Below are 20,311 nucleotides of genomic sequence, written 5' to 3'. Positions count from 1 at the left end.
ATTTCTACCAGGTCAAAAGCTTTATTAATAATCTAAATTAAAGTATATCTTACCATATAATGGGAATGAAGTTGGCCATGCAAACGAAATGGAAGTGCAGATTATTTTGGTTTTGTACAATTTTGCTTAAGATTAGCTGAAATAAAGGCGGGTGATCTGGTGACAGGATGATGGTCTGCCTTCCTGCTCTGCCTTGTGTGTGTTTCAGACCTTCACTGGAGCTCAGCACAGTGTCTATAAAATAACAATAATTTCACAAAGCACTTTTTCATGCCTGAAAGTTTTGCTGTCTGCGTTCACTGGTGGGCAGAGCACACAGGAACATGTAATGCTCTCCTTCCTGATGTCAAGTTGCGCCCTGCTTAGCAGTTCCTCTTGCTGTTTAGTTGCTCGTGTAGTTTCCAGTTATGTAACCCATCTCGTTTTGTGAATATGTGAATTTAACAGCTGTCATTGTCAGCAGTGCTGGTGTGGTTTCTTTTTTTTCTTTTTTTTCTTTTTTTTTTTTTTTTTGGCAAGCTGGCATTACTCATCAGTCTCATGGCAGTTTTGTTTGAAAAATGCTTGTGCTAGAAAAAGTGGATTTATCAGCTCAGCACTGTATGGTGCTAGCATGCAGCACAACAAAAGACAAGTGCTCATTTCAGTAACGCTTGCAGCATTTCATGGGGCCCCCAAATAGGCTGAACAAGGCTTCTCTGGCAGCTAAACCGAAGTACAGTGGGAAACTGTTAAAGTGGCAGTGTCACTGCCTGGAAAATGGCCTCTGTTTTCTCCCATCAGAGATTGCTGCTTTCTGTGTTGTTTATTTGTTTGCTTAACAACTATTTACTGCAGTAGGATTGATTTATTTATTTTTTAAACATTGTAGAGCAGGACACCAAGAAGTGCTTTTTTCTCGTTGTTTCTTGGAGCACAGACCAAGCTGTCAGTCTGTCCTCAAAGTGGCTCTGTCATACGAGGGAAAATAAGACGCTTGTGGCTTTTACAAGTAATGCTATAAAGTCAGTCCTGTTGCAGCCCTTCAAGGAGATCTCATTCCCTGTTTAAAGCAGTTTCTTTCAGAATGTTTGCTGCACTTCCAGTGTCTTTCAGAGCTACTCTTCCAGAATGCAAATACAACTTGAGTAGTGTTCTGTATTTAATTGAATGTGTCAGGTTGTTAAAATCATATTTTAAAAGCAGTATTACATACTGCAAATGTGTCAAACCCTTTGTTCGCAGACATTTAAAACAAATGCATTTTTCAGTATTTATTTATTCTGTCTGATTGCATTCCATACAGATGGGGAAGATAAACAAGTGAGTTCCATTTTGGCTTATAAATTGTATTTTAATTTTTCAGGCAAGATTCTACGGAGCCTGAGTGACTTCAGAAGGAGAAACTTATTAGAAGAAATCTTTGCCAATATCTGTATAGTAAGTTCACCTCCCATGTGTGCTTGTGCCCCATACAGTGCTGGGCTGCATGGGAGGAATGGGCGCATGCGGTTTGATCTCATTTCGCTTGCCATGGAAAGGGACAGCTGCAGCAAGCTGCCTGCTTTCAGAAGTATCAGCTGCCAGGCAGCCTGTAACACCTCAGCCAGAGGTGCAGGGACCTCTCCATAAGTGCAAGCTGGCCTGAGGCCATACCTACACGTGCAAGGTGCAGATCCTTTGGGCTCAACACCTGTAGTGTGGCATCCATAAAGCAGCAGCAAAGCAGTTACCACTGCGTGCGAAGAGCCTGCTGTGATTAACCCATCAGGGCTTATGCTTGTCTGAGGACAGCTGAAGCTGTTAAGATGTTTGCCTTGCAGTACCCAGAAAGCTGGATACCTCTTGGAGTGGTTCTGAATGGTTGCACACAAATTGGGGATACTGGTGTCCTGCCAGACCCAGCAGCAATAACACAGCAAGAGCCCTCAGGGAAGCAAGGAAGTTGTTCAGCACTTCCTCAGCAAGAGCAAACCTGAAAGCTATTGAGGGGCAGGCTGGGAAACCAAGCATGGCTCAAGACCTCTCATCACTGACACTCCCATGCTTCTGTCTCGGGCTGCTGGAGAGTGGCGTGTCCTTCATGACTCACCATACTCTCACAGTTGTAGCTCATCTTCTGGTGCCTGGCTGAGCACAGAGGGCCAGTTATGCTGCAGGACCTCAGTGTAAGATGTCATCACAACAAACAATTGGAAAGGCCAAGGGAGGCTGAAATCTGTGGCTGTGAAGATGGGGGTGGCTGTTTCACTATGAGATGAGGAGGAAATATTTCTCCTACACCTACCGCAGCCAGACTGCAGTTGTTGAGTTGAGTGACAAGGAAATGGGAGCCTGGGATGTCTCAGCACAAGCTTCCCTAAGCCTTGACTTGATGGGTGAGCACCTGAACACAGCCAGAGCCTGTTACATTAAAGGCTTTATAAAAGCAACAGTGCCAGGCTAACATCCACCTCCCACGTTACCGGCAGCCCCGGCAGGTGTAACGCGATCCGGCAGCCGCAGCTAGCAGATAAACAAACGGCCTTTCTGCACAGGTTGCACCTCTCCCAGCGGGGAATTGGGTTGGATGTTGTGCTAGGTCAGTGAGCTGCTATGGAGAGAGCTGTGACAACGGACAATCTCGTGTGGCTATTGTCCTTTTACCGCATAGGATTTTCTCTCAACATCTAAGGCAAGGCAGCATAAAAACTGTTGGGGAAAGTTGGCCTCCTGCTGGATTTCCTTTGGCCAGAGAAAAAACCTTCACTTCAGTGCTGCCAGGCCAGCCAGCAGCTGAGGTAATAACGATGCATTCCCAGTAGAATGGCCTGCACTTTTTGTGCCACATTGGGCCTGGTGGTGTGTGGGCACACTGCTCCTCATCACACCAAAATGGCGTCCGCCTGGTACTGCCCCACAGCATGTGGGCACACCCTACCACACCAAAATGGTGTCCATCCTGCACTATTCTGCATCTTAAGGGCACTCCACAACAGAATTGTGGCTGTCCAGCACTGTCCTGTATTGTGTGGAACTCAACACCAAAATGGCGTCCATCCTGTGCTGTCCCTCAGTGTGTGGCACTCCACACCAAAATGGCGTCCATCCTGTGCTGTTCCTCAGTGTGTGGCACTCCACACCAAAATAGTGTCTGTCCTGCACTGCCTTGCAACTTGTGAGTACACCACAGCAAAACTGTGGGTGTATGGCAGTGCTTCTGCAGTGTATGGGCGCACCACACTTAAATGGTGGCTGTCCAGCATTGCACCAAAGCATTTGGCACACCACATTAAAATGGCGGCCATCCAGTGATGCTCCCCTGTCCCTTCACCCCATGGGATCCCATTCTGTCCCCAAAGCTTCCCCCTTCCCTGCCCTTGCTGCAGTTCCTCATGAGTTATGATAACATATAAGCAGCTTAGAGAATTCTTATCGGAATGAGTTGAACACAATGCGACGTTTAACTCTTAATGACAGCCACCTCTGACTGAGTGACACATTATAAATTATGTTTGAACTGGGTTGCTTTTTTCAGAGGCAGATATCCCCCTGCCACCCAGCCAGCCCTGCGAAGTTGCACTTGTGGCCTTAATCCCACTTGGATGTGTGCCCCACTGCCTCCACTCTCCGTCACTCGGGTGCTTTAGTGTTCTTGAACAAGTGAACAATCTTTGTTTCTGTACCTTATTAGGCCAGAGACCATAGCAGCAAGCGATGGCATCAGCAGGCCCCGCAGGCAGGATTCTCTGCAGACACAGCCAACCTCCAACAAACCCCTTTTTATCCTCCTGTTTCTAGGAAGAATTATGATGGTGGTGCCCTGCTGTTGATCAGTGAAATCTGTGGTGGGCCTAGAGATAAGTCCTGTAAGTGTGGTGTACTGTAAAACAGCGGCTCCCATTCATTAGTGGCTTGTGTGTAATAAACCACCCAACGGAGGGGGTTGGGGAAGAGAGGGAAAGAGCAGCTGCAGTGTGCAGGAACAAACAACACAACTCATTCTTGGGAGCCAAAACTTTCTAATTTGCTGCTGGGCTGCTGGGAGCACTCAAATTCTTTCTGATAATGTGCTCGTGCCCTCGGTGTCTCTCCCTGCGTTTCTGCTCTCCAGAATCTGGAATAGTTTCACTCCGAACAACAAACGTGGATGCTGCTGAACCGGGAGGAGGAGGGGAACTCAGCCACCCAGTGTTTGCAGACTCCAGCGCAGCAAAGTGGTGGACTCGAGGCAAGTTCTGCCATGGAATGGCTGCTGTATGTATCTGCTTGTGCAGTGGGTAAACAAAGCATCACATGGGCTGCAGGCTGAGCACGAGGCACGTGGCTGACCTATACGTGTATGAGGCATGCAGGAGGGACAGCATATTCCAAATGTTAGAGCCTGGTGGGATATTCAGGAACTTCCCTCAAAAAACACAAACAAACACTACAAACCTCAAATTGATTACAACTGAAAAATTATTTGGCTTGAACTCTCCTGTTTTTCCACAAGTTTCTGTGAGTATTTACATATTTCTACATTGCCTTGCATTGGAAACAACTTGTAAATATGTTCATCAAAATGTCACTCAATTATAATGTAACTCATTGCACCTGTTTGAACCTCAGTAGTTACTAATTGTAACCGTGGATTTACAGCTGTGGCTGTGCTGGTGCTCAGCCTCAGACCTGAGTGCCCATAGGACATTTCAAACTAGAAATTAAAATCACTGCATGTGTTTCAGAGCTGCTCTCATAGACCAAACCTTTATGTTAAAGCTCGTACTGTCACGAGAACGGGAAATTAATTTTGGATTGATGCTGCTCAGAAGGACCATTATACCCTTGCAGGATCACAGTGACTGCTTTTTCAGTGATGTGCCAGGCTGTGATGGTGCTTGGACTGTCTCCTAACATTTCTATAGACAAGAGATACTTAAACAGCAACTCAAGGCTTGGGCCAAACTGCAAGTACTCTTTATATAGACAGGCAAAGTGTCAGACATGAAGTTTTCCACTTCAGTGCAGGAGATCCGCTTGCTTTCTCTTCCCTGACCTGGAGACCTGAGCCAGGCTTTGTCTAAGACTTAACCCTTCAATGAGAGATGCCTCCCTGAGCTGTCCTTTGGCCACAGTACCTAGTGGGTGGAGGCATGAATCCCCCAGTCAGACCTGGCTAAGTCCTGTGCTAGACCTGGACACAAACCCATTCTAGCGAAGATTTAGGTAGTGAAAGGACTGAAAATGGTTGCTTACCTGCCAAGCTGCACAGGGCCAGCATGAGGCCCAGCCCTACAAGTTCTGCTTGTAGCATTTTGGTATTTTTGACAAAGTCATTTGGCATTTTGATTTTCCCATGGGACAAACAGTGGGGCAATCTAAAAATAATAAATAGCCTTCCTGCACAAATACCCTGAATCATTAGAAACTGATGCTTTGTGAGTTTGGGAATCTGTTACTGCTCTTATATTTTCATAGTCTAACCATTGTTGGACAGAGTTAAACATGAGTAACCCAATTTTGTTCTTACACTTGGGACAGTGGAAATAGCTGAGAAGCCCTAAAGTTTTTGTACCTAACCAGATGAAACTGGGGGAAATGAAATATTTCATAGTAAACTGAGGCAAAATATGCCATAGTGATCTACAAGGCAATCTAATTATTTTGGGGTCAAAGATGTCTAATGCTGAATAATTAAATGCCTCAACCTGTTTTTCTTTTAGAAAGGGTGAATGAGTGATACTCATCCATCAGCTGGATCCAAACCATTACAAAAACTGTCCTAGAAATAGGATGAGAAATAGACCAGAAAGTCAGAACTCAGGCTTGCAAATAACATAAGGTGTTGTGACCTGTTGTTCACTAATATGTGTGAAAGAGGGGCTATGTGTTACTTGTCTTTTGCTGTTGATGGTGTGCCCAATGTTATACGATAGATGTTTGAACAGTATCACCTTCTGTTCTGCCTCCTTCACCTACAGGAGCGGCTCTGGTGGCGAAGGGGCAGCGTGAGGCACTTCCCGCAGTGTCCATCCAGCACCTGAGGCCTCAGGCAGCAGCGCGTCTGTATTCTGTGCCATACCCACAGCCCTGGAACCATGCAAGGAGAACAAAGTTTGTTCTAAATGTGAATTTAATGTGCTTTCAGATTTGACAGCCTCTTTTAAAAGGAAATGTTTAAGTTGAACGAAAGGCACATTTGCCTCTCCAAATAAATGGAATTATGGTTCAAAGATCTGACTTAATCCTGAGGCTCTTGCACTGTGCAGTAAGTAGGAAAGAAAGGGGATTGCTCCGAGGAGCAGGGGTTAGCAGGATCAGGGGCTGTTTTATATCATCTCATTTTCCTTCTGGTATTTAATATACTTTCTTCTCAACTTGTGCTGGCTGGTTGTAAAAAGACCCGGTAGTGTCATACATTAACTAATGGCAAATAAACTACTAATTGAAACTAATGAAGGATGGTACAGGGAGTTCCCATCCAGCTTCCCTGCTAGGAAAATTTGATTACTGTTAAGCAAACAAAAATGCCATTCTTCCAGATGTATTCTCTCATATGGTTTTGTCCTTTTTCAGTTCATTTCAGGACTTCTCTCAAATGAATTTTACTTTCTATAACTATTTGCTCTTTTTCTACTTAAAAAGAAGTGTATACAGCTGTGTTTTAAAATCAACACTGACATATCAGTGATTTGAAGGAAGATGTTTACACAGTAACAGTGCCACCTATATTCATTGTATCTCTCCAGACAGAAGTTCTGACCAGATAAAATTAAAATATGTATGTGATGTTTTTTGTGTGTTTTAATGACATCTGTATGTTTCTAGTTATGATTTTGGTGCCTGCCCCCACGTTACTTGGCTGGTTAAGGAAAGTGGGATCAATATTCTTACTTCTCCAACGTGTCAGTTTGTTCATTAACCTCAGTGCAGCTGGCTGAAATCAATGTTTTGTCTTTGAGGTATTTCTTTTTCTGCCAAAGCCCCGAGGTACCACGTATTCCAGGCAGTAGCTGCATCTACGGGACATGGTAACATGGAGAGGAGCCTGGGCAGGAGGAGCACTGTGCTTAAAGGGAGCCTTCAAGAGGAGTCTCCAGCAAAGATTAAAATGAAGAATGAATGATTTTTTTTGTGGCAAAGTTTCCTTCATAGACTGCAAAAATCTGTGTACAGAGGTTTGGATAAAGAGAGTTTTACAAGCTTGATTTTGGGCTAAAACCCTCTTGTGTGGAAAAAAACCCAACGAACACACCCTAAAGAAATCGTCAGAGATGAGACAGTCCTGCTGGTGCAGTCTACCTGGCAGCACTGCATGCACTGCTGTGGTGTGGCCCTGGGAGGGAGTTTTGACCATGGCCTTCCTTCTGCTGAGGTGGAGCTTTGTGTCCTGGGCGCTCCGGGGCTGCTGCTCGCTGCTGGTGTGGGCTGCTGGGTTATAGTGCAGTGTAACTGCATGACCCGCTGCTATACACACCGCTGGGAAATCAGCTTTTGTGACAGGGAACAGACCTCAATTTCCTACAATAAACCTATTATTAAAATATTCCCTTCTTTTCTCCCTACTTTCCCCAAGCCAAGCTACAAGCTTCTCTAAGTGTGTGGAGGCAGCAGGGCTCACCTTCCTTCTTTGTTTATATGATGGCTGCCAAAATAAACGTGGATGGAGGGACCCAAGCTGTCCAGAGGCCTTAGAGAGCTCTTGGCCCCCTGGGGGCTGTCACTGTGTTTGGGGAGACACAAGGACATGAGCAGGTGTCCGCAGGGCCGAGGGTGCATGGTGCTGAGACCCTGTCCTTGCGAACATTCGTGCATGGCTCAGTGTCTTGTCCGTGCACTCTGGGACTCACTGTGCTCTGGAGAATGTTCAGTGGCTGTAGAACGTCTGGCCCCAGAGCATCCCTCACTCCGGGACTTCTGTGCACCCAGCCCCAGTACACAGCATTGTGCTTGAGTTCATTTTTAGATGAGTTTGGTCCCCAAAGCACCTCCTGTGATGTGCCACTGCCACATATGGGACAAGAGTGGATGAGGGATTGCTGCGCTGCAGACCTATGGCCCTGGAAGTGAGGATGGTGAGCAGCAAAAGAAGGGAAGTAGGGTGTTGCACCTGTGTGATGGGTAATTGTGAGGCCCGAGTGAGGCCATGTCAGCCTTTGTCCCAGGGACTCAAACACTGCCTTTCAGCACACGTATCCTTTTTCTTCTTAAAGAAATGTATTTGGTTTTGCTCAGCCACGTGCTGCTCCATCCCAGCACAAAGCACAACACAATGCACAGCCCTGCACAGCGCCTGCCTGGGGGAATTTGGGGCATTTCACAGCTTTCAGGCGCAGGAACAAATTGTGAAGTACGGCGTTGCATCCATGTGTGAACACACACGCAGCCACCAGCAGCTGATGCTGCACACTAATCACTCTTATAAATGCCTCTAATTAGACTCATAAATACCTCTAACTTTCCTGCAGGGAGCAAAATGCCCGATGGGCTTCGTGTAAAATCTGAGAGGAAAAAAAGAGTTAAAAAGATGAGTAAATGTGTTTTTAAACCTGGCAAGTCCTAGAGCGGTGCTCTTGAAAATCCAACAGGAATCCTAAATTGCGGAGCCCTGCACCCCCCGGAGCCGCAGCGTGGGCAGATTGGGGGCGAGCAGCCAGGGGAGGGGCTGCAGCCCTCCGCCTTTGTACCGGAGGGAGAAACATTGGGATCCTGCGGCGAGGGAACACAGAAACCCTCAAGGCAGAGAGAAATAGGGGCAGACAAAAGCCCGTTACATGGTTGCAAATCACCCCACTGCTGTTATTTTATTTACCTCTGCCGGCAGGAGAATTGTTTTCTCTTGCAAAAATTTAAGCTTTTTTATTATTATTATTTTTCCTGCTTTGCTATTTTTTATTCCTGTTTTTTTTTCTTTCTCCCTCTCAGCTGCTGACCCCACAGTGCAGTGAGCCCAATGCCCTGGGTGCTGCTTTGGGGAACCCCTCTTTGTTCCAGGGTGCTCAGGGACCCCCAGACCCACCCTGCAGTGCTGGAGAACATGCTTATGGAGCAGTTTTCCCTCTGCTCTTTTTTCAAAGAAAATCTATATCATTATTACTATTGAGAGGGTATAAAAAAGAGAAACAAAGCTCTCTGGGGCAGTATAATTATTGTGTGCTGCTTTGGGATAAATGCTCCCATTTCAGTGCTGAGGGGATGCCCTCATCTCCCCTCAGCCTACAGTTGAGGAGCACTGGAGTTCAGCCATCAATGAATGTGAGTCCTCAGCAAAATCAACCCAGGGGTTTCTTCCAGCTTGGGATATTCTGTGATTCTGTGCAATGAGAGATGCTCTGACATGGGTCTGGGTTTGCCAGTGCTTCTCCCACCTTTAGCATCCATAAAACCACTCTGGGACATTATCCACCCAGCATGTAAATGCACCATTGGAGTAGTCAAGGAAGGAGGGAAAACCAAAGCTGCCCATTTCCCTGTTGGAATGAAGTGGCTCCCATCCATGTAAATACATTTTGGTAGTGGCTGCAATGGCCATAGGGGATGCTGGGGGGATGGGAGAGACCCCAGACAGGTCTCTCCCCTGCCAGCTGCTTGCAGGATCTCCCGAGGTGTCTGGACAGGTAATTAGTGCCTGGGCCGCAGGATCCCTCCAGTCATCCCGCCCAGCACATGCGAGGAGCGGCAGGGCTCGATTTTTGATGGCTGATTTACCCCGAACAAAGACCCCAAACAGCACTGAGCGCCCGACTCAGGGATGGAAACTTTAGAGCCAACGGGCTCCTTTCCCATCAGTTAAAAATAGTGTTATTTTTTTCTAAGCTGATAACATTATAAACATTTTGCGAGACAGAGTTTTCTTGGGAGGCAGGGAAACCTGCGCGTTGGCTATAAAAGAAACTTCTGTGGATAAGGAAACGTTTCCTGTGAACTCACCTGTTGCCAGCCAAGGAGAAATGTTTGGTGTTTTATTTCAATCAAGAATTTGCTGCTATCTGGTGCTTTATCTAACCTCACTCTTTGGAAGATTTGATGTCACGCTTGGCAGAGCCCTCAGATCCATGCGGCTTTATGGTGCTGCTCCGCTAAAACTCCTCATGTGTTGGTGTACAGTTGAAAATAAAGCCTGAAATCCTCACAGAATGGGCAAATGTGGCCCAAATCAGCCTTGAATTTTTAAACAGGAGTTGATATAAGCACCTCTGTGCAACTCTCCCAGTGTCTGAGCTATGCCAGGCAGTGCTATTTGCTGCACAGGAGAGGTCTCTGCCACACAGCCCCTGGTTTTATTGCGTGTTGTATACTGGCACTTACTGTTTAACTTTACACAGAGACTGACATTGAAAGGCAGCCTCAGCTTCTCAGAACCTGTATAACACCAATGGCTGCATGGGCCAACATCTGCAGCCATTTCGGTCTTTATGCCACCTCATTTACAGAGGTCACCATCAGGTGGAGTGGGATACTGAAATGTATGCCCCTGCTTCAACCACAATGGACTATATGTATATATATATATTTAAGTAAACCAGCATTTTGCAAATAGTGTTTTTTGGGGTTTTCTATGAGGAGTGGGGAGGCAGTGCTTGGGGCTGCCCTTTGCCTCACATGGTGGCAGGTTCCAAAGAAGATGCAACAGTGATCTCCAGGGATCCCTCCCAACCTCTATGACTCCATAACAACAGCCAGCTGGGACACAGCCCCTGATGTGATCACAACCTGACCCACCCTGGCTGCCTGCTGTAGCACTGAAGTTGCCCACAATCAAGGTGAATTTAAGATTACTACTAATTAACTAGTTCATTGGGTGATATGCATTATGGTCCTGTTACTTCTAATGATGAGCGTGAACACTTTGTGCACAAGGTATAGCATGTGTTCTGGTTTCAGACTTTGAGGCCTTACTGCCTTACTTGGTGTATCACCCAAGGCCACACATAGGTAACCTTTTCTGCAGTGCAAAAGCTGCTTAATTGACTCAGTAGGGCCCAGCTGTGGCTGTAATTAGTGGATAAGTTGTGCCACCTGTGTGCTGCTGGCCTTCCTTTGTGGGTCTGCTCGGTGGTCAGCAGTTGCTGCTTCTTCCAGGTAAGTTTTTTTTACTTTTAATGTTGTTTTCATTTTCAAAGTACTTTCAGAAATGCAGATTGTTTGTTTTCTGGGGAACAGGAAATACATATCTGCTTGAGGAGGGGGATGGGTGTGTAATGAAGGTCTGTTTTGTGGGAGGTTAGTTGGTTTGTTCAGCGTTGCTGTGAGTGTACTACTGTGTGACTAAGCCACAAACGTGCTTAAATCTGCTGGTTCTTCTGAAACAATTGGGTTTAATGTGGTCGGTTTGTGCTGAAGTTGGAAACAAGTAATGTGTTAAGCTCTGCACGGCTACTAAGTGCAATCTGTGCTCAAAAAGCATGTGTTCTCATGTGCTCCTCCTCCGGGAGAGCAGCGTTGTTTTGTAACTGACTCAGAGTAAGACAATGTTTGCCGCTTTGGTAACATCTAAGCTAACATGTATCCTTAGGCTGTGTGGTTACCCTCAATGGGAATGGGCTGTGCTGCAGGAGGCTGTCAAGAGTAGGCTCTTTCTCTACCCCAAATGAAGGCAGTGGGGGTGAAGGCATCTTGCCCTGAACTCTCGTTGAAGTGCTGCTCCACACAGCTGTGTGCTGGGCACCAGGCAGCCGTGTGGGTGTGTGAGTAAGGGCCATATCAAAAAAGGGTGTCTGTTTTTCCCAACAGCAGGGAAGAAACTGAAGAAAAAGAGTTGAATTAAGTGCTGCGTGTGAGCTGTGTTGGGCTCTTCATCTGTGCATAACTTATTAACTTCTATAATGACTTTAATAATGACTAATGTGATGCTATAACAAAGAGTGGTTATTGCTGCTTGGAGTTCAGGAAATGAACATTAAAAACATTTAACAGGCAGGAAGGTTTAAATACCTTGTTGGAAGCTGCTGGAGCCGGGCTCCCAGATCCTTCTCTGCAGCTCCCATGTTGGCTTTGGATGTACCTTTAAAGACTTAAACAGCTTGAGGCTTGTCCCTTGCTGCAGGGGCTTAGAGCAAAGTCATGTTTTGAGGTTTTATACTCTGAGCCGCAGTATGAGAGCCCTGCAAGGTGTAACAAGGTCATTTTGAACCGCATGGATTCAGGTTGTACCTTTAAAGTCAGTAATTGAAAGCTGAGGGCAGGGGAAGTAGGATGCTGATGTGGTGCAGGTTTATTTTGAAGCTGAATGCCAGGTGAGCTGTGATCTGAATAGAGTGGCATTGGAAGGGGACCCAGTGTGGATGGAGAAGCTTAGGGAGGTGGTCTCTCCCTGGGCCCTGGTGCTTCTGTATTGGTAGTGGCATGTGAAGGGAATGACTGAACTGTGTGTTTAACCAAAACTCCATCAGAAGATTTTGTGGTGTTGCACTGGGAAAACGATCATGAGCAGAGTTGACTGGGTGTGGGTATTTTAAAATGGACCTGAAGAAAGCAATGATGTAACTGAACTTATGATCCAAATGAGATATAGAGTTGCTCTTTCTCTCTAATCAAGAGATCATCTGGTGATATCAGCACAGTTTTCTTTAGCGTTTTTTTTATACCAGAATATTGACCTCTTTCTAAAGGCTACCCCCTCTGCCACGGGAAGTGTTCGCAGGGCTCACTGTGTGCAGTCCCAGCCTGGTGCACCCAGCTGAGCTCCTGGGCCCTCTCCAATGGGTGATGCTGGGTGAACTCTTTGTGTCTGTGCTGTCACTGAGGAGAGCTGTAATTAGCACAAGGTTTCTCTTAATATATTGAAGACTTGCATGGGCTGGCAGTTGTGTTTATTGCTTGTACAATATCTGGACCCAAAAGACAAATGTGAAGGTGATGTTTTGCCACTTCATGAAACTCCTCTTATCAGTTACGAATGTCACATTAGTTTGGTTCTGGGATTTCTGAATATACTGCTCTGAAATTCTGCTCTGGCGTAAGTCTAGTATATTGTTCTGGAAACGGAAACTGCTGTGCTTGTTCTTACTGGAGGTTAAGTGTAGGTATGTGTGTTTTTGGAAAAGCTGAAGAAAATTTGAACTGATTACCAACTCCCCCCCCACCCCCATTCCACACACACATTTTCTGGAATCCTTAATCGTTATAACAAGATTAGCTTCTTACTACCTCTCTACCAATTTCTCCCTAAGTCATTTTTTGTCACTTTCAAGCAGAGCTGTCATAGGAAATCCTTTGCTCTTCATCTTGCTAATATGTATGCTTAATCATCTGTATTTGAAGCATGAACTGAGAGAATATTTAAGTTTGTTGAATAAGTGAAGTCACTCAGTGGCACCACCAATATGATGCTTTCCAGTGGCCCTCTTCTAATGTTCTAATATGGCTTAAATCAGAATAACGTGTATTTGTTTTATTGGTTTAATAATGTGTATTTCAGGAGCATGAGGGACTGAGGTTGTAATTCGGAGGCCCTGTTGATTTAATTGAGTAGAAGCTTTTGTGTTGTCCTGAGATAACTATGAAATTCTATTTCCTTTAGTTGATGGAGTCTGAAGGTGAACTATTTGAACTCATGGTTCCTGTTCTGTGAGCTGTGTGAGATAGGGGAGACCAGCGTGTCTACACCAAACTGAGCCAAGTGAGGAATGTGCATTTGGCCTCGGTGCCTTGATGTTTTATGTCAACTAAAGGCAAATGTCACGTCTTAAGCTTTAGGTTCACATTTCTAGACTTGATCGCTTTAATTGACACATGGAATGGGGGTGGGACAGGGGAACCTGAACTGATTTCCTTCACCTTTATTTTGTAGTGTGGTGCTAGTTGCACTGCATCATCTCAGTATATTCCATCCAGTGAAGTGGCCCAACTACTAGGAAGTAAAAACTTAATCAAGTGAAAGATGTGTCCAGGATGAAAAGCTATTCTATGCAAGCTCTTTTCATCCAAGGGCAATAGTGTGGGGATTTTCTCCTTCTGGAAAATATTAGTATGACTAATTAAATTTATTCTACTAGTAATGCATTTGGGTTTGCTGATTAATGAGGCATTGTCAGTTAACAAAGCATCACCAATTAAGGCTATATCAGGCACCTGGATTTGCCTACCTGTGGTTTATAGGGGATATCTGTCTATTATTACTGTGAGTTTTTTGGTAATGTATGATCTATATATATTTTTTTTCTTCTACTGCTTGCAAACTGTTTAATATTTTGGATCTTCTTTCTCTTTAACTATCAAATGGGGTTCCAATCATAAGGGCATTCTTAAACCTCTTAGTACTGAAAGGAAGGCATAACTTCCAAATCTGTGAGACAACGTTGAGAAATGTACTTGCTTGAATTTAATCCATCACTCTGTGCCAGCAACACATATAGCTGAAAGGTCAGAGAATCATTGAGAAGGAGAAAAACAATTAATTTGGTATCAAAAAGGTAATAGGATAAGGCCTTGCCAACCCTCTCCCATTGTTCTGCCGCATTAACTTCAGCAGGTCAGATGCCACTGGTCGTTGACCTCAGGCTAAACAGGGTCAGCCCAGGCTGATTACAAAAGAGATGTGTTTGCACTTATCCAAGTGTGTCTTAAAAAAACCCGAGCCCACATTTGTGTTGTTCCTGGGGAGGAACACACAAAGGGTAAACATTTTTCACTGCAAATATAACTAGCAGGAGATTCAGCATCTGCCATCTCCATGTGGTCCTGACTGCTGTGGTGCATTGCCAGCCCAGGTTCCCCAGTAGGTGCATGCCTTGGAACTGGTGATGCAGTGAGAAAATATGCTATGAAAACAACTGCTGGAAAACTATTGCATGTGGTCTCTTGCAACCTTAACAATTCTATGATTCTCTGCAGCATTGCTGTGGATGTTGGGTTTCCAGCACAGCAATATGTGGCTAAGGCCCAGGTAAAGATACTATCTTTATCTCAGCAGCTCCTGATGCTTTTGTTCAACTTCAACCAAAGCTCCCCTAGTGGTAAGAAGCTTCGAGTTTCCACAAGGCTTGTGGCAGCAGACTGTAGGGCACAGAGGTTCTGGAAGTCTCTCAGTAGAGAGGAGGGAAGTATTATAATGCCAGCTCACTTTTGATGGCAAAGTAATCAGTGGGGCAGATGGTGCAACACAGTCACAGTAGCAGAGAGGACAAGCATAAGATACAAACTGTGAGAAACGTGGCATCTGTAGCTCTTCAGCTTTCTGAAGCTAACCAGTCGCTGATGGAATGGAATGGGCTCAGAGTGCCCCAGCTCACTTGCTGCTCTGGAGATCAGGCAGTTCTAATAATTACAAAGATGTAAATATTCCAGCTGACAGATGTGAATTGGAGCATCACTGTTTAAAGAATACTTGAGACTGGCTCCGGGCTAGAGACAGTTAGCTAATTGGAAAACTCCTACTTTCATGTGCCATCTACCTGCTTAAATTTTAATAGGATTTCTCCCCCTGGAGATACTCATTTGCTCTATAGTTGAGGCCTTTTGGGATGAGTTAAATGCTTGCTACCTTTATTGCTGAGCTTGATTCTGTCAAGTGTTGGTCCTTTCCCACCTCTGCTGGTCAACATCAGGTATAGGCTTGCTTTTTTTTTTTTTTTCTTTTTTTGTTGGTTTTTGAGCACCAGTGATTCTAATAGTGATAGCAAGGACTGCTAATTGTTTTAAGTGATTCCCAGGAAAGGAATCCCAGTAAAGGCATGGCTTTGATAATCGCCAGCCCTCTACCGCCTCTCATGTCTTCCTTTGGGCAGTGCATCCACATCTGGACATTCCCAGTCCATGGGCAATGTTGCAGATGTCTTGGAAGCTGTGCCAGCAGATGTGGTGCTGAAAGCACCCCCAGTGCAGGAGTCCCTTCATTAAGAGAAAGCACATACATATGTACGTACACGCACTCAAACAGCTCATTAAACAAATCAAAAGGAGGGAAATGAGTGCTGAATGGAGATAAAGTCAGATATGTGGAAATGTGAGAAGGATTTTGCCCAATTGAGGTGGTCTTGTGGTGTCTGTCACTTAGAAACCCAATTGCATGGTCAACTGCAATAGCGTGAAAGCTCATCAGCCCCGTAATCTCCAGTTTGTAATTGATTCTGCTTCTCCAAATGTTAGCTAAAGCAAAAATTTGCATTAAGGTAAGTGCTAAACATCCATCAACCTGACTGATAAGTCAGAGGAGGAATGGCTGGAGAAATGCTCGTTGTTTACCATCAGATTAGGGGAAGTTTTGCTTACAATGGGATTGGTTTGGATTTCAGCTTCACTTGCAGTAGAAATATCAGTAGTTGGGCAAATGTGAGATGAATAGGCAAAGTAAAAATATTTTCTGATTAAATAGATATAAAAAATATAGAGGGAGGAAGAAACAATTCTGTTCTGAAGACTGAGTAATAGACAGACAGATGTTGAACTGTGAGGCAGAGCTGCCGGTAGAAGTGTTGATGACACTGTGTAAGAACCTAAACATTTAGATGCATGCAAACTAAATAAAAGCATGAGCAGTTTATCTGAGGTTACAATAGCTTAATTTCTTAAGCGTCATTGTTCAGAAATGAGCAACAATTCATCCTCTAATACAGTGCTGAGCTGTGATTCTTAGTTGGTGGCTGGAGAAAGCAGTGAACGAATTGCTTGGCTCTGGTCAGCAGACAGTGAAGCAGACCCCTTGTCCGTGATGCTGTGCCCCTTCCCTTGCTGATTATTCACCAGCAAACATCCTACGGTCCCATTCATAAAGTCCAGTCGTGACACAAGAAACGTCAGGAGGATCTGGTGCAGGAGTGGGCGGCTGACAGAGCTACGCATTGTGAGCCTGCAGCTCTGCGTTTCCTCTGGGCTTGTTTTCAGTTCTTTTGTCAGCTGATTACATGGTCCTTTATAATTTCTAATCTACAGAATAGAGCTATTTGCTTGCGGATTATGTGGAAGTTGCGGGCTTATGCAAAAGAAAAACAAAATAATCTGAAAGTGGGTTCTGATGGCAAATGTTATACTTCATTTAGGTGTTTTTTATCTAAAGGGAACTTAATCTAGGGGTTTGGAGGAAAAAACAACAAAGCCCAGTTTCTGTCACTCTCTGAGATTTCAGCCTTGTGGTCCTAATTCACCAGTGCCCTCATACACGTGGCTTAAATTACTTACTCTTCTTTAGGATAACTTTTTAACACTGCTTGAAGGTAAATGTTGCAGTTAAATTTAGGTGAAAAGGAAGGGAGTTCAGTGTGTGTTGAAGTGCTTTGTTGGCATCTAGGTATGTATGCACTAAATACTATAAGAGAACTTACTATATTGACTGTTGTCTTGGTTGTTAATGAGAATAACACATGACTATTCTAACATTTATTTATGTTAGCCTGTGAAGGTGAGAGTTGAGTGCTTGCAGAATGAATTATCAGTGGTATTGGGATATATCAAAGCAAGCTGAGAGCCCTGTCTGTATTGGCACCTGGACTTCGGGTAAAGCTGGGTTTGCAGCCTCAAGCAGACAGCATCGAATGTGAAATGCCTACGTTCAAAACCAACCCTTTTTTAATACCTCATTCTATTTTTGCTCCCCTACCATAGATGCCACTCTTGATACAGGGTAAGTTTTAGCTACTGGGACACTCAGCAGAGTATGTGCATGTGTATATAAGTGCATGGAAAGAATTGATGAAATGAGGTAAGCAGTATAGTTACTTGTGGATTTCCAGGCCAAAGGGAGGACCTTGAGGTGGACCTTGTGATTGTGTTGAGGCTCTTCCTGGCCAGCATAGAATGGTTGAAAGAGTGAGAGGGATCTGAAATTCTGGATGGATGAGGAGAGAGCTTGCTCCCCTGCATTTAAAGTCATCCTTGGCTTCTTGTGAGTCCTTCATAGTGCATACAGGTGTGACTTAATGTGTGTGCAGGTGGCTGGTGTGATATTCTTAGGATTTATCAATGTGCAGTTTGGAAGCTGGCTTCAGTGCCTCTCCTCAGCACCTCCAGGCCCCCTGCTGTCCACTGTGCAGAGGGGACTGATGTGCATTTATGAAGCACACTTCTTGGGTCAATATTTCAGATAGTGTTATAACAAGATAGTTTTTTCGTTGTCTTATTAGCACACTTCTGTTGGGGGCTGAACAGCAATGCAAGAATGGGGTCTGGAGGGCAGTAGGTTGATACTGATGAGTTCATCCCTATCCAAAACGAAATGACCTCAGGTATAGAACTTGGCTCCAGAACTGAAATAAATGGCACTTCTGAAAATGAGAGTGAAAGCTTCTCGTTGGCTTTGATAACTATTAGTGAAGTGTCTCAAAGGATATCTCAGTGCTTATTGGATAGATGTATTTGGAGGTGTTAAAAAAGCTTCCCTATGGCAAACGCTGGTTTGGAAAAAAATAAAAAAGAAGATTCTTCTTCTTGATTCAAGGTTTTCTGGCTTAAATTGGAGTCTCACTGTTTCTGCCTCCTATGATGTAAATATTGTCTACTTATAGCTTAATATCTATGCTGCCTGCAAATTATGCAGAATGAATTCTCTTGTATCATTACAAAATTATCTTTATAGAATGCCTAATAGTTCTGTTAATCTCAAAATGATGGGGGAGATGGTGCCCTAAGCAACAAGTTGCCCATCCTACTTGTGCACTAATTCAGCACTCCAATGAGAACATGACCTGACATAAACAAGCATTTGCTTTGCAGAGACAGTGTACAAAGCATCTTGTCCATCACCATATGTGGGAATAAACTGAAATGAGCTACTTGCTTGAGGATTTGTGTGGCTTTTTATCAGATCATGGCATTTGGCTTTTAAAGGCACCAGGAAATTATAGTATTTCTGCTTGGACTCTGTTTTAGCATTGACTCACAGTAGGCTTTTGTTAACAAGATTACAGAGTGGTTTACAGATTGTTTATGTAGTTTTAGTTGCAAAATATCAGAACATGAAACAGCACTCTGAGTGAAAGCAAATATCTGCATATTCATGTCCTTGGGCACAAGAGCAGGAGTCTATTTTTGTACTCAGAGCGGATGCTTTGCCAGGTGTTCCCCCATTTTCTGTCCCACCAGCCAACACAATTGTGTCTCTGGTGATCATCATGACAGGGTTTTGCTTCCACAGAAGGCGTGCCCTGCTTGGGGAGGAAGGGCTTATATCCAGCCCAGCAGAAGCTGTGTTGCCCCTTGCTCTCTTTTGGGCTCTTCTAAATCTACATCATGTCAGAACTTTCCTCTGTGCAGTGCAGGCTCTTTTCTGTTCAGAAATGAAACAATGGTTTTCTTATACTCTGTGCAAGAAGTGTCTGCCTACCCAGCTAATGGGGCTTGGGCTGCTTCTGCTATAAAGACTGGGTTGTCTTTGGTCTTTGATAGATATTCTGGGATGATGCACCTGTGGAGTAAAAGGAGAGAGGTTAACAATTGCAGCCATGAATGTTGTGTTTAGGATTACAGTCATAAAGTATTTGGAAAAAATATGGGTCAGAAATGAACTTTCATGTGACAGTACAGATTGTGTTCTAAATTACATAGGGGTGATGCGCAGGTATAAGTACACACTGTCAAACCCACTTGAGGTGGAGCAGGCAGCAAAAGAATTGGAAGGTTGTGTGTCATTTTTCCGTTTTTTTTTTCTTTTTTTTTTTTTAATTGATAAACTAAATGGAGTCAGCAGTCCCACAAAGGCTTTAAAAATATAGTTTTAAAACTTTGAAAGTAAACTGGGATGCTGTGACTTCATTGATCTTTGCTCTTGGACTAAATGGAGAGAGCTTGTTTGCAGACATCCTGCTGGCATCGTTCTTTGCCCTATTTTTAAGAATCAGGTAAGATCTATTTCTGGAAAGTAAGACCTAGTTTTGCAAATATAATTATGTCTCCCTGGAGTCCGGTAATTGTGCTGGTGGAAGGTCCCATTATGCTCAAGTCCATCTAATCCGTGTTCAGGGCCATGAGTTACTGCTGTCCAGCCTGAGCTCATGTTGAGCACCACAAGTGTGTGTTCATGAGAAATGTGGGTGTTGCTTGGAAGGGAAGGGGAAGACTATTCCTGAGACTAAAATGTCTTTGGTTTTCTTTAATTCCTGTTGGAAGTTTTGTCAGGATACCGCAAAAGGGGAGCGGGAGGGGAATTCTGTGTGAAGATTCAAGTCACTTTTATCCTCAGAATGATTTTTGCATGGTTTTTCCATGTTTGGGGTGTTTTTCTTTGTTTTTGAGATTTTTCCCAGCTATGCCTGGCAGTTTCTGTAAGCCTGCAAAGTCACCGTTTCCTCTGCAGCTTGGATTTCTTCCTGTAAACAGAGATGCTCTGGCTGCAGAGCACTCGTGGCTGAGCACAATGGTTCACATCATCATGTGTGTTCTAACGTTGGAATGTTCCTGCTTGGCCAACTTTGGCTTTGACAACCATTGTTCTTTTTGT

At 44.4% G+C, this 20,311-nt stretch overlaps 2 long non-coding RNA genes across 17 annotated transcripts in view; both read left to right on the top strand.

Annotated features, from left to right (window-relative positions):
• Nucleotides 1-7,486, top strand: part of LOC107318221 — a 228,497-nt gene extending 221,011 nt beyond the window's left edge. For 11 of the 15 annotated variants that reach the window (XR_004308314.1, XR_004308317.1, XR_004308312.1 and 8 more), the window contains 2 exons: nucleotides 1,346-4,215; nucleotides 5,922-7,486. This is a non-coding gene — a long non-coding RNA (uncharacterized LOC107318221). The remainder of the gene's footprint in view (nucleotides 1-1,345; nucleotides 4,216-5,921) is intronic. The other 4 variants (XR_004308325.1, XR_004308321.1, XR_004308322.1 and 1 more) reach the window with 4 other exon arrangements.
• Nucleotides 7,487-8,851: 1,365 nt separating this feature from the next.
• Nucleotides 8,852-20,311, top strand: part of LOC107318136 — a 103,237-nt gene continuing 91,777 nt past the window's right edge. For both annotated transcript variants that reach the window (XR_004308304.1, XR_004308305.1), the window contains exon 1: nucleotides 8,852-10,703. This is a non-coding gene — a long non-coding RNA (uncharacterized LOC107318136). The remainder of the gene's footprint in view (nucleotides 10,704-20,311) is intronic.

This window comes from Coturnix japonica, chromosome 9 (assembly GCF_001577835.2).
Source record: "Coturnix japonica isolate 7356 chromosome 9, Coturnix japonica 2.1, whole genome shotgun sequence".
Taxonomy (NCBI): domain Eukaryota; kingdom Metazoa; phylum Chordata; class Aves; order Galliformes; family Phasianidae; genus Coturnix; species Coturnix japonica.
The sequence above is the reverse complement of the archived record's forward strand: the minus strand, read 5'-3'. Positions and strand labels throughout refer to the sequence as shown.